The following is a 15,172-nucleotide window of genomic DNA, read 5'->3' on the forward strand; positions in this document are numbered from 1 at the left end:
GCCGGTGGGGTAGCTCAGTGGTTAAAGCGTTCGCTCGTCACGCCGAAGACCCGGGTTCGATTCCCCACATGGTTACAATGTGTGAAACCCATTTCTCCTGTCCACCGCCGTGATATTGCTAGAATAGTGCAAAACTCGGCGTAAAACCTCACTCACTCATTTTAGAAAAAGAGCTCCACATGTCAATACCAGAGATCAAAATTGATAACATGAGCATATTTCCGAGAACAAAATCTGTTTTTCTCTCACATGAACACATATTCTCTTTTCAATTTACAAATATAGCCACCAGAGAAAGCAATTGTAACAAACATAACTAGATTTACCTCAATAGATAGTGTTTTCAGGTGTTATCGATGAGGAAAAAGGTACCTGGTAAACTTGGTATCACCCTACAATAAATATGCAAATGAGGTCACCTAGCAGGAACTACATTTAACAGTCATATATCACTGCAGTGTGTGCTAGCTTTATCAGATACAGACTAACGTTACCAAAACATTTCATGGTGTTTGACTGAATGTGGCTGATTCTGTTGCTACAAAAAGTTGTTTAGCTGAAAAGAATAAATGGGACAGTTTACTTTGACATCATATTCATACACAGTTTCTACACGTATTTCATCGAGCGGCATTAAACCTTAAACACGACTGCTTAAAGATGATAACAGTATCAGCTGAGTGTGTTTCCGTTCTGTAAATATCAAATATATCTTAAACGTCAAAGCCAGAGTATAACCAGCATTTGAAATCCACCAAAGCAGAATCTTTCAAAAGGTACAATTATACCAAGGGATCAAAGGCCTTCATAGTTCAGTTGGTTCTGATAGTTTATGTGGTACGGTAACACAAAAGGCATTTGTATCTCACAAATGTCTGGTGTGTAATAATTGATCTGATATAAAGTATATTTGGTACGGTAACACACGAGGCCTTTGTATCTCACAAATGTCTGGTACTGTGTATTTATTGATCTGATATATAGTATATATGGTACGTTAACACACAAGGCATTTGTATCTCACAAATGTCTGGGTGTGTATTTATTGATCTGATATAAAGTATATATGGTACGGTAACACACGAGGCCTTTGTATCTCACAAATGTCTGGTGTGTATTTATTGATCTGATATAAAGTATATATGGTACGGTAACACACGAGGCCTTTGTATCTCACAAATGTCTGGTGTGTATTTATTGATCTGATATATAGTATATATGGTACGGTAACACACAAGGCCTTTGTATCTCACAAATGTCTGGTGTGTGTATATATTGATCTGATATAAAGTATACATGGTGTCGGTAACACATATGGTAGGCCTTTGTATCTCACAAATGTCTGGGTGATCTGTATTTAACACACGAAGCCTTTGATCTGATATAAAGTATATATGGTACGGTAACACACAAGGCATTTGTATCTCACCTTTGTATCTCACAAAGCCTTTGTCTGGCAAATGTGTATTTATTGATCTGATATAAAGTATATATGGTACGGTAACACACGAGGCCTTTGTATCTCACAAATGTCTAGTATATATGTGTATTTATTGATCTGATATAAAGTATGTATGGTACGGTAACACAAGAGGCCTTTGTATCTCACAAATGTCTGGTGTGTATTTATTGATCTGATACAAGTATATATGGTGCGGTAACACACAAGGCCTTTGTATCTCACAAATGTCTGGTGTGTATTTATTGATCTAATACAAAGTATATATGGTACGGTAACACACAAGGCCTTTGTATCTCACAAATGTCTGGTGTGTATTTATTGATCTAATACAAAGTATATATGGTACAAATGGTAACACACAAAGGCATTTGTATCTCACAAATGTCTGGTGTGTATTTATTGATCTGATATAAAGTATATATGGTACGGTAACACACGAGGACTTTGTATCTCACAAATGTCTGGTGTGTATTTATTAATCTGATATATAGTATATATGGTACGGTAACACACGAGGCCTTTGTATCTCACAAATGTCTGGTGTGTATTTATTGATCTGATATAAAGTATATATGGTACGGTAACACACAAGGCCTTTGTATCTCACAAATGTCTGGTGTGTATTTATTGATCTGATATATAGTATATATGGTACGGTAACACACGAGGCCTTTGTATCTCACAAATGTCTGGTGTGTATTTATTGATCTGATAGAAAGTATATATGGTACGGTAAGACACGAGGCCTTTGTATCTCACAAATGTCTGGTGTGTATTTATTGATCTGATATATAGATATATGGTACGGTAACACAAAGGCTTTGTATCTCACAAATGTCTGGTGTGTATTTATTGATCTGATATAAAGTATACAAGGTCTTTGTATCTCACAAATGTCTGGTGTCTATTTATTGATCTGATATAAAGTATATATGGTACGGTAACACACAAGGCCTTTGTATCTCACAAATGTCTGGTGTGTATTTATTGATCTGATATATAGTATATATGGTACGGTAACACACAAGGCCTTTGTATCTCACAAATGTCTGGTGTGTATTTATTGATCTGATATAAAGTATATATGGTACGGTAACACACGAGGCCTTTGTATCTCACAAATGTCTGGTGTGTATTTATTGATCTGATATATAGTATATATGGTACGGTAACACACAAGGTCTTTGTATCTCACAAATGTCTGGTGTCTATTTATTGATCTGATATAAAGTATATATGGTACGGTAACACACAAGGCCTTTGTAGCTCAGAAATGTCTGGTGTGTATTTATTAATCTGATATATAGTATATATGGTACGGTAACACACAAGGCCTTTGTATCTCACAAATGTCTGGTATGTATTTATAGATATTTTAAAGCTTTTTTAAGACCCATAATAACAATATGTCTTTCAAAACGTTTGCTCTTGTGTATCGTTAGGAAAACCGATTATTTAAATTCATTTACTACATCTTTTGCCATAAGTCTGCACTAAGCGATCATAACACGTTAAAGGTCACGTGTTGATCTTGAGGCCACGGATAAGTAATGATAATATGTTTCCTCGTTTCTAAATATAGCAACTATAAGAGGGAAAGTCATACCTCATTATCACCAGTATGTCAGAAATATTAAATATAAAACTGTGTTTGTATCATGTTAAGAAGAACAGCAGGTGTAACCAGCAATGCCAGTGTTCATAGAGGTGGCGCTACTCCTGGTGGCCCTTGGAATAGTTAACGGTATGTCATATTTTGTCGAATCCGTACTCTTTAAAACAATTAGGGTTTTCTTGAACTTTTTCTGTACCCTTTAACTACGGTTCTCTATGAAGGGCAAAAGTGGTGTTTTAAACGGTTTTCCTGTATGCTTTTCCTTCACCAAACCCACGCTTTTACCCGTATTAGATTCCCCTGATGGTGTTCCCAGCTGTATTACACGTATACCATTGCTATGAACATTCAGCAGGCGCGTAGCATGCTAGTTTTTCGTGTAAGCCCGATAGGTTTGTAGTATATTTAGATCGTATTGTATTAGATAGTATTGAGGGCTTTCCTAACTTTCATGGTGATTTTGTCCAAAATCATGTGTAAGCCCAGCTTTCTTTTAATTGGTAGCTACGACACTGCCCAGCACCGATATGCGGTGTTGTAGTATATTGTGTCTACGCTGTAGTCCGGAGATGGAATTATATGAGACCGTTGACACAACGCTGGGAAGTGAAAAATGAACGAAACTGTAGTTGTACACGTTGTTGCCCTTTCACCATCACTTGATTCGTTGGTTTAAATTCACCGACGATTGATGATGGAAGAACCGAGTATATATAGTATGATACAGGGATTATGGGAATATGTATAGTATGACCAGAAATTATTGAGAATTTTAGGAATATGTTTAATTGGATTTCTAGTATAAACAACCTTGACCAGCTATCAAGTGCTTGGTTTCATTCAAGAGAGACAACTCCGTTAATAATTTTTCATTAGTTTGTGAAGAGTTATCCCCCTTTGTTTACTTGCTAGCAGACGACATTTTCAGTGATCCTCAGTATGGATGATTTAGAGAAGAGGAAGTTGATTTTAGAGTATTATAACAATGACATCAGATCAGTTAAAGTGATTTCAAGTAGAACAGGCATCCCTTTGTTTTGAAAAATATTGCAAATGGATATGGCATTGAGCACCAGGGAGGCGCAGGTATGACCAGAAAATTGACTGTCGGTGACAGGGGACGGCTTGGTATTCTTGTTTCCAAAACAGACGAAGGAGTTTAGAAACCTAAGGCTGGATATGATTGATAGAGGAACTGTGGCTGTCTGTAAGGAGACAATTAGAACTGAGCTGCATGCAATAGGTTGGCAGAAAAGTCGAGGAATTCCATCACCGATCATGAAACCTGAACAAAAGGAGCGAAGGTTGAACTGGTGCTTACAGTATAGAAATTTTAACTGGGGCAATGTGATTTTCTCAGATGAAAGTTATGTGTGGCTGTTTCCTAAAAACTGAAATTCTGGACAAAACAAAATGAAAAAACTTTGTATCAGCGCCCAAGTACAGTCCGAAATTTAGATCAGCTAAAGTGATTTCAAAGTAGAACAGGCATCCCTTTGTTTTGAAAAATATTGCAACAAATGGATATGGCATTGAGCAACCAGGGAGGCGCAGGTAGGACCAGAAAATTGACTGTCGGTGACAGGGGGCGGCTTGGTATTCTTGTTTCCAAAACAGACGAAGGAGTTTAGAAAAACCTAAGGCTGGATATGATTGATAGAGGAACTGTGGCTGTCTGTAAGGAGACAATTAGAACTGAGCTGCATGCAATAGGTTGGCAGAAAAGTCGAGGAATTCCATCACCGATCATGAAACCTAAACAATAGGAGCGAAGGTTGAACTGGTGCTTACAGCATAGAAATTTTAACTGGGACAATGTGATTTTTCTCAGATGAAAGTTCTGTGTGGCTGTTTCCTAAAACTGAAATTCTGGACAAAACAAACTGAAAAAAACTTTGTATCAGCGCCCAAGTACAGTCCGAAATTTAACGTGTGGGGTGGCATATCTGTGTTAGGGGCAACGCCCTCTGTGTATTTGAAGGGAATATGAACAGTGAGCGGTACACAGATATTTTCGAGGGACATTTACTTCTATCTGCTCACGTGTTCTATAGAGTGTTTTTATTTTCCAGCAAGACAACGACCCAAAACATCATTCAAAGCATTCACAGGCCTGGTTTCGTACCCAAAATATGACATTATTAGATTGGCCAAGCTATAGCCCTGACCTAAATCCAATAGAAAATGTTTGGGGACTTATGAAAGAAGAGGTGGTCCGACATTGGACAACATTGACCACGACTTTCTAACTTCTTTGATTAGTAGTATGCCCCGCCGCATTGAAGCCTGCATTGCTACCCATGGTGACTTGACAAAATACTAACTGTTCACCTGTCTTTGAATCTGGAGTTATGTTCTGCTAATATTCACATTTAATATGTGAGTAATGAGTGAAAAACAATATAAAAAAATACAATCTTTAAATTCTCAATAATTTCTGGTTGTACTGTATATCGAGACTTAAATCATATCAAGGCATTATGTGTCGCGGTGTCAGAGTAACACTGATATTATATCATCAAAAAAATAGAAGTATGTGACATCCTGAAGGGACATATAAGTCCATTCTTATATCTCAAAGGATGGATAACGAATATATAACGACAGGACTGGTTAGCACCACCAAGTTAAGGAGCAAGCGTGCGCTGTTTTATCCATTCTAAAAACCTACTAACAAACCGTGTTTAATTCTTCCAGGTGTGAGCTACCTGCTGAAAAATATTTTATGCAGTTGCAGCAGCAGCAGGGGAAACCGGGGATTCTTCCTGGTTGATTATCCACAGCTGGGATATACCGTCACAAGGACTGTAGCGCCACACAGCAGGGAATATATACTTATATAGATCTGTATGTAAGGGTAACGGTAGGGTGTGGAAACCAAGGCTTTCGCTGTCCACGTCTTCGGTAATGACATCAGCATTTACGGATACACTAGAGATAGCCTCTTTTCTCCCTCCCGATCTTGGCCCTAGGTTCCAGGTATGTTGTGTCCACCTGTCTGGGTTCCATGGACCACGTGGTGTTAGTGATTGGCTAACCACAACCGGAAGACGGACGTGGACATAACGCTGATGCTGGACGGGAACGTCACCTATGACAACATGACATACAACGACGGAGACACGATTCACGTGAGTCTAGATGAGTATCAGACTTTCACGCTGAAGAGCGCCTATGACCTGACTGAACTGTCGTCAACACAACACGTGCTGTAGCTGTGTTCAGTGGAGCAATGCAAGGAGAGATGCTGTCACAGCCGTTGCACAACTATTACCTGTACGACATCATGGTACAGAGTTTGTTCTGTCTACACATGACTATCCGTCTGAAAGTGTCTCTACATACCAGCTTCAAGTTGTTAGTGACCAGATCGACACTGAAATTAGGTTGAACAATGGATCTACATTCACTCTTGATGGCAACCGTGTGTATCGCCGAAACCTCGTGTATAACGAGACACTGTATTTTAATACCACAAGACCTGCCATTTCAACCCTGTGCAGAAAACCCACAAACATAAAATAATCATGGATTTGTTGTTGTAACTCCTGTTAGGTATTTCATCATCAACAATGCACAGGTTTATTATACATGGTGTGTAAACATACTCGACTAAACAACACGTAACTGATATTGAAGTATTTAGGAGTGGCATGACCCTGCTACATTGACTGGGCGGACCTCCCTGGCAGTGATTACATAAAGCGGGAAAACTTGTTTACATCGACGATCACTTTGTCCGGCTCCACCAACAGATTCGCTGTGTATGGGTTTTAATTCGACATTTGTAATGGAGGCTACCATTTCCCAGCTGACCCATCAACCACACGTGCTGCTACAGGTAGGTTGTACTTTGATTTTGGAGAGAAAAAAAAATAGAATGAAATTTAAGCACGAGCTAAACGTACGTTGTTTTTAGCGTGGAACCGTACAATCTGCAGATTTAAGTTTTCTGTACTGAATTGGGAAAAGACACGTTAGATCAGTGTGGCAAAACAAAACTCAGTAGACATATTTTAGTTTGAACATGAAGGAGATGGATATATCAAATATGCATAGATTCACAAGGTGTCATGATTTAATGCAGGAGCTCAGAAAATATAGAAATGTATTAATATGATTCTGACAGGAAGGGTTTGATTGCCTTAATTTCATCGGCATCTTGAGTAATTGAAGTATAAAGGGAAATTAAATCAAGAACATTTTGTCATAACGTGTGTATTGAATAGTTACAATGTCTTTTCACATGTTCAATGTTCAAACTGCGGTCACTGGATATTTACTGATGTTTTTGGTAAAATTCAGAGGACATCAAGAGTGAAGTGTTTGTGTGAAGTGGTGAAAGAGGATGCGTGCATGTAGTTATCTGTTGTGTCAGCTTCTGTCTATCGTACGCACTTACTCCAACGTCTGTCACCCTTTCTAACAAAATGTAACTGAATGAAGGCCATTGTGCGTATATATTAACTGTTATGATGGCTTTTCAGCAAGTCGTATATTCCCTTTATAACCAAACTGCAATCTTTTTGTTGATCCTTACGATGTTTTTTTCACACTTTGAATATAATATTCATATGTCGAAAGTGTTGCCATTCAGGAGACATCCTGAGTGTTTGTGTGTGTGAAGTGATGAAAGTGGATGCGTGCATATAACGACCACTTATGTCACCTTTCACCTGTTGTACACTTACTGCAGCGTTTGTCTCCCTTTGTCGCTGACCTCTAACCCCAGAATCAATTTTATATCCGCCTTTTCACTAGCTTATCTACGCTACACCTCTTCAGTAGTTCTACATTGACTCTAAAGGACTACGTCCATAATTTTATGGCTGATTGCATAACAATCATCATCACCCTCCTGGCCATGGATTAAGACCACATATAGAAATATGCTATCCATAACTGGCATGTGTGTGGCGAGCATAAGCATGAATCATAAGGTTGCTCTATGGCTTAGAGACCAGTGTTTTTGCAAGAATTGTTATATTTTATAAAAGATTATATTTAAACAACAGTCATACATATATGTATATATATATATATATATATATATATATATATATATGTCACAAGATTGAAGACACTACTAGCTTCATGTTATTATTGCCATTCTCAGCTGGGGAATCTCTGCTTCAATGTTTATTTATGCTTTTACTTTTCTTATCATTCTTAAATGTTAATTATGCACATTTATCAAATATTCAAGTCGACTGTGTCTTGTAATTTTATTTCACTATACAATATTCGCATGACAATGGTATATCTAATATAGGTGTAGACTATACAGCTGAATATTTTTGACTGTTTAATTAATAATAATTTATCAGATATTTGTATTTTACTTTTATTGAAATTAATTTTATTCTCTCCTCGAATCCACTTTGTGATATATAATGGACATGAGTTGCTGCAAAGGTAAGATTTATTTCACTTTTACTACATACGCAGACCCTTCAGGAGGAGGGCCTCCCAAGGAGTCAGACTGATGGGGTTCGGATCGACAGGGGTTATAACTAAAGGAGTTTGACTACCAGGGGTTCATATTGACTTGGTTCAAAACTGACGGGATTAAGGCAAATGGGGCTTTAGATTGCTTTGAAGGAGGATTTGATATATTTAGCGATGATTATGGTAATACTACTAATTTTATCATTACATTTAGCAACTGTTTCACTTTTATTATAAATTTATCTTCTCATTGTTTGTGTCAGTCATATTCAGTAAAATATTTACCTGTATTACTTTAATTTGATATATGTATAGGTATTGGAACTCAATATTGATAAAATCAATTTCAGAGAGTCTGATAGCTCGTAGTATCCACAGTCAATACTGACATTAGCATAACTGCCTATTTTTGTGAGCAGGTATTCTGAGCATAGAGAGTTATTCTGTAAGTCCCGATGCAAAATATCCAAGTATATTTCGTAAACAAAAAGCAGTTTTGATGTTACGATAAAATTATACGATGATAACTTTTCCATTCTTTTCTCGTATGTAATATTTTAAACTTATATGAAGCATTTTGTTATAATGTCCAATGTGTGTATTTTAACATTGTGCAATTATCTGTTGACCAAAACCCTTTTCTAGTTGTAGTAATTTGTATGTTTATAATGTAATCAGCCCATCGCTGGAATCAGATGATGTTGTTTCGATGGTCACAAGCGCCTGCAACGGCGACCCAGACGAATCTGACGATGAGCCAGAACCTACACCTCTCCCCTACTGTCAGCCAAATGAGAGCTTATATGGACTGTATGATCAATTATGTCGAGTGTGTTGGAGATGCTCAAGAACTCTAGAGACAATGGTCAGCATGTGTGCATCTTCAAGCCACTCTCCAAGCAGACTGTCATTGGCAATTTCTTTCAACCCGAGTGAGTTTCTGTCTGTTGATTGTTACACGTATATTGTATCCAGACATTATTATTATATGCCTTGATTGTTTGATTGATTTGTTATATTGATATTCGTTGTTATGTATACAAACTGTGATAAAGCCATTTGATACATGTATACGTTCTCATGTTCTAGGGCGGTGGGGTAGCCTAGTGGTTAAAGCGTTGGCTCGTCACGCCGAAGCCCCGGGTTCGAATCCCCACAAGGGTACAATATGTGAAGCCCACCCTGGTGTTCCCCGCCGTGATGTTGCTGGAATATTGCTAAAAGCTTGCGTAATACCAAACTCAGTCAGTCAGTCAGTCATATGTTCTTGTCTCGGTATGTCAAAGGGAAGTAACTCTACTGTAGTTTCACTACACGAACGTTTTGATGAAAACGGAAGTGTTCGGATTAACGAGTCCCGACTGTTGTAGGTTCTCCGAGACACAGGAGACACAGGAGCTTGAAGATATGAACTGGTTGTAACTTTGAAACCAGTGAGGAACATTCCATGTGGACTGGACGCTGTGAAACCTTGTGTAAAGAAATATGATATCATTGTTTAACCATTGATGCTGATAGCTCAAAGTGTATAACAAATGAATCATTTCTATGTGTTTGTTTGTTCATTGTGTAACGCCAGACTCACATCTATGCGTGAACCACGTCAGCGAGCCGTGATTACTCAAGACTCGACCCGGGTCTTCACGGGGATATGCGGGCTGCCGATGTATTGGTTGTCGTCGATAAACGAAATAAATCATTTACAATGAATTTGGATACAAGTAGGCGGGATAAGGAGAGGGCGCAGGTGGTCCAGTTGTCTGTTGAAATATGTGTCCAATGGCGGACCAATCAACTATGGTCGTAGGTTCGAACTCGGTTCGCCATGACCCTGTTTCTGTGTTTGTTGATATGCCATAGCCTTGCTTGTGGGTTTCATCAAAGTGACAAATATCCAGTAAATGAGCAATGGTACCGCGTCAGTGGTATTTTTACTGAGGTAATCAGAGTCAGGCACCTCATCACCAACACACAAAGTCGGTGATCTAACCCACTCAGCCATCGCTAGGGGTCGGACAACCGCTAGTCTGTATCATGTATTTTGCGTGCCTCTAATAAATATAACTTGGCACACGCTGCAGGATTTCAAGTGTACACAGAAACAGGGTGGTTTCTGAATCCACATGGAATATTCAAATATGAATGTAAATGAAAGGGTGTGTTTTCAATGTAGTGATCAGATTGGAGGATGAACGCCATGTACTGTTTGAATGTCCGCTGTACGATGATCTACGTGAAAGCTTTTTATATGGCCATATGTGTTTCCCCAGCTCTCCCAACTTCCTAGATTTATGTGATAATGTAAAAAAGTTTTTACTATTTAAAGAACATGTCTATTTTACAGCCAAACCTGCTTTTATATACTTCCAAAGAAGAAAACATCTTTTATAATGGCTAATTTCATATTGTTACTTTTATCATATATGTCACTCTCTATGTAATAGTCTCTCATAACCCTTAAAGGGTGGCTCATTTTATGTATATGTGTGTATATATCTGCACTTTTACATGAGGTGAGACTTAAATAAAATATATGTCTCTCTGTCTGGAACCAACTGGAACAAAGTAATTTTGCATCTGTTCTTCACTGAGAAAGTGGTATCTAAATAGTCAGGGATGTTGTAAAAAGAAATTGGTTGATATTTGTTTATATAATGTAAATAACAAACATTTGTCTTAAAGCGTACTGTCATGTGTACCGAATTACATACTCACAAAATGTCAGGAGTTATTTCAATGTGGAGTCTGTACTAATCTGACAGAGAACGTCCAGACATGCCACATGCACAACAGTCACACTCCCATAGGACAGGGCACTTCTACAGGGCCTACCTGGCCCCAGGGAGGATGTCAGGGACAGAAGGACGGAGGATGAATGGAAACTGTCCCTACCCAGAACGACCCGCTGAATTCGAAAATAAGGGGATCCATCTGTATTTCTAATACAGATCTGTGTGACACATCTTTGTAATATCTGTCCCCGAGATTCAGTTTATGAATTAATTTTGAAAAGTCACTGGCCAGGAGGGCTTTTGAAGTAAAATGATGATAGCTAGCTCACATCATAATTTCACTGGTCTCTTGCAAATATCAAAATGCACATCGTTCAGAATTGGTGTGATGTTTGGGTAATTGAAGACGTTAAAAAGATACATTTGTATTGTAATAGTTCTAAACCTCTTTTGCGCGATGCTACTAACAGTTATATATAGCGACCTATGTGTGACAAGAGAATAAAATATCACAAAAACCTTTGCGGATGGACTCTTAAGACCTTATTACTTGATTCCATCATATCCGTGTGCATGAAATAAAAGAACAAATCATCTGAGACTTTAAGCTCGCCAGTCGGGACAGCTTTAAACATTATATTACTGGGTCTGATTCAACAATCAGCATTTGGCTAGCGGGCCAGTAGCTATTTCAAACACTGCCGAGATTCATCGTAAGTTCAAAAACATATATTTTTACACAAAACCAAACTTTAAAATATATTTACTTTTTTTGTAGTCGAAAACCTAGGAGCTGGGTACGAAAAGCATCCAAAATGTGTTATCTTACTTTCTATTACAAACAACATATTTCAAAAGCGAATAATGCTCAGATATTTGTTCGAACTGAACAACTGAAGTTTTGATTTTCGTAATGGCGCATTGTCGTGGATATCAATGTTTATTTATAATGCCAACGAGCGACATCGGGGCAACCCAACCATATTCAAAGTCAACACATTTGGCATTGTCGTCCTATCTAAAAATGTATATAAAAGAGGGTTTAATATGCTCGATTATCGCGTTTGTGCTTACAAAACCGTCATACACTTAAAAGACAAAATATTATGGATGTCAACTTCTTCATTATTGTATACACAACGTTTCTGGGCTATTCCTTGCCCCTTTTGTCATCAGGTGAATGCCACAACTTCTATATACCTCTCGAAAACCTCACCATACAACCTGTCATTCGTGACCAAATTCCCGTGTCATTCCTGACAAGCCGAATAGCGTCTCTTTGGAGGTTACTTGAAAGGGGCGAGTGGTGACGAATGACAAACTGTTAATGTTGTATAATCGCCAAGCAGTACCTAGGGCAGGCATAGGTGGCTGGTGGTGGGCGTATGAGGGGCTTGGTGGGTGTAAGTAGTATTCCAGCTAAATATAATGGCGAAGAAGACCACACACATGGCTCATAGGTTGGGAATTAAACCCAGTCCTTACGTGTGACGAACGAACACTTTGAGCAGTGGGCTACCCTACAGGCCCCTGCTGGTTGTATCCAGAGACTGAAGACATCGAGCGGTTAGATCCGGTCGACTGCGTGTTGTCACACCCCGGCTTGCGTTGTGTGTATCACTGATTTTACCTGACCCAGTCTCCCTATTATTTTGATGCTGATATCATGTTGTCGTAATGAAGCTGTCCATGGAATGTACCTATTAAATTCCCCCACAACCATTACATGACAGACAAGGGCCGTCAAAACAGTTTGTCTATGGAGAGGCTAGGGCCGCATTGACGCGTATGCAGAAACATTTCAGTTTCAAGGCGACAACGCTACTTGAGCAAGATCAAATGTCAACAGGAATCATCGTCGCTGAAGTACGGTTAACCATAATGAACGACCGCAGTCAAAGGGAAGTAACTCTGATCAGAGCTGTCGCATTTGCGTTAAATAGACAATGATTTCAGACACGAGTACAACTCTATATTACCTGCAACCCTACATCACAATGAAAGGGCCACCAAACACCTATCAACCCTAAGATATACGTGCATACCTCAAGTAGAATTGTGGTTAGCAGAGATGGTCCGGAGTCATATCGACAGACAGACATTGTTAGCTCAAGTCATAATTGTCCTCTGGCAGTAGTAAGAGATTATGATTTGAGATTTTACGCGCGCTTTCCGACATAATGCATCTTTCGAACACGGTCCGCCAGACCATTTTACATTATAGTGTTTGATCGCAAGAGGGGTGATTTGACCGATTGGCAGATACGGCAACCTGAAGAAGCCCCTTTGGGGTTGCATAACGCTACTTGCTTTGTTCGAATTTCCTTTAAATTTGGAAATTTGGTTATATTTATGGTGATTTGTGATGGACAGTGAAGATAAACCCTGGAGACCACCAGTGACCAACGTTCCATCTATATGGCGGCGGCCCTGCAAAATAATCGAGTCTGACTAGATTAATCCAGTGATCGACAAATATGAACATCGATCTACGGTATTAAGATACTATGACATGTGTCAACTTCAAGTCAGCGAGCCTGACCACCCGATCCCGTTAGTCGCCTCTTTACGATGCTGAAGGGTTACTGAAGACCACATTTAACCCGGACTATCACGGGTTTTGTTTTTATGCAACAATTCCAAGTACTCGAGATAATCCCTGCATAGACAGCGATCAGTTGTAAACAATCTGCTTCTTAACCAGGAGAACGGTGTGAGAAGCTTTTGGAATAATATGAACGTAACTAACTCTTATCCGTTGAAATTAGTTAATCAAATCTGCTGTTTTGTGGAGTTATGTATACACAAAGGGAACAACGGCTTCCTCACTCTGTGCAATCCTCAGAAAACAAAAATTCTTTTTAGTAATACTCTTTTGAAATATAGCCTACGCACTCTTCCTTCCTGGCCTTTAACTGGATCTTCCGGCTGAAAGGTTCACACTGACACAAACACTTCACAGGTGACATTCTCCCAGCAAAATGAAAAACTCTTTAAGTTTAAATTCCAAAAATATCACCAGTTCAGTAATCCTTGACTTTACAGCTGAAGGACGTTCTCTGTTTCCCTTTGAAAATCCCCAAAAATTCAAATTTAAAAATATAATGCAAATGGCACCACCCAGCGCTTGATATTTCACAACAGTGTAAAACAGCTTATGACCCACTCTTCGGCCAGTGAATGCTGCACTCCTCTTTTGATCCCTTGTCCCCTGACGTATTGCCTTGGAAACGCAAAATAATATGAAAACAACATGGCAAGCAAATGTATGTAGGATTTAGGTAATGAGTGCCACACAGTTGCACGACAAGCATAACTCGGCTTATGCGTTATTCTCCCGAAATGAATCTAACTGCGTTCTTGATATGAGCGTTCCACATGTTGGACTAAAAGCTGAGCTTGTAATGCCCTTCTACCATACGGCAATAACTCTACATTTTCTGTTAAAAGTAATCCATTGTGGTAACAACTCTCAACTCAACAACAACATGATTAAAATTCCTCCACATGTAAACATGCATTCAGTTGTTTGACTGACTGGTTTCTGAAGTGCACGACATTTTGACTTCAGGGGATTTGATGAACATTACTAGCCCAGTACATCAAGAGTGAGTGGAGTGAGTTTGGTTTTACGCTGCCTTTAAGCAATATTTCAGCAATATCACGGAGGGGATACCAGAAAATGGGCAGTACATCAAGAATCACATTACAGTTCGTTTGATTTCATTTGAGACCGATGAACTGCTCACTAACACACAATCTAATAATTGCAACTTTGCACAGTCATTATGAAATCGACATGACCAACTCTAATGATTTGTCTCATAATTTTGAATAATCTGGAATAAAAATGTTGCTGAACAAAGATCATTATTTGGTTGTCACTTTCGCCAGCTATTTGCGCGAGAGGGGACT

The 15,172-nt window shown here is 38.8% G+C and overlaps 1 protein-coding gene across 2 annotated transcripts in view; it reads left to right on the forward strand.

Moving 5' to 3' along the window:
* The window catches only part of LOC124264491, a 239,662-nt gene that overhangs the window by 160,855 nt on the left and 63,635 nt on the right, over window positions 1-15,172 (forward strand). The window lies entirely within an intron of this gene.

The sequence above is a fragment of the Haliotis rubra genome, unplaced genomic scaffold (genome assembly GCF_003918875.1).
Source record: "Haliotis rubra isolate DU_JTF1 unplaced genomic scaffold, ASM391887v1 Scf928, whole genome shotgun sequence".
NCBI classification, from domain to species: Eukaryota; Metazoa; Mollusca; class Gastropoda; order Lepetellida; family Haliotidae; genus Haliotis; species Haliotis rubra.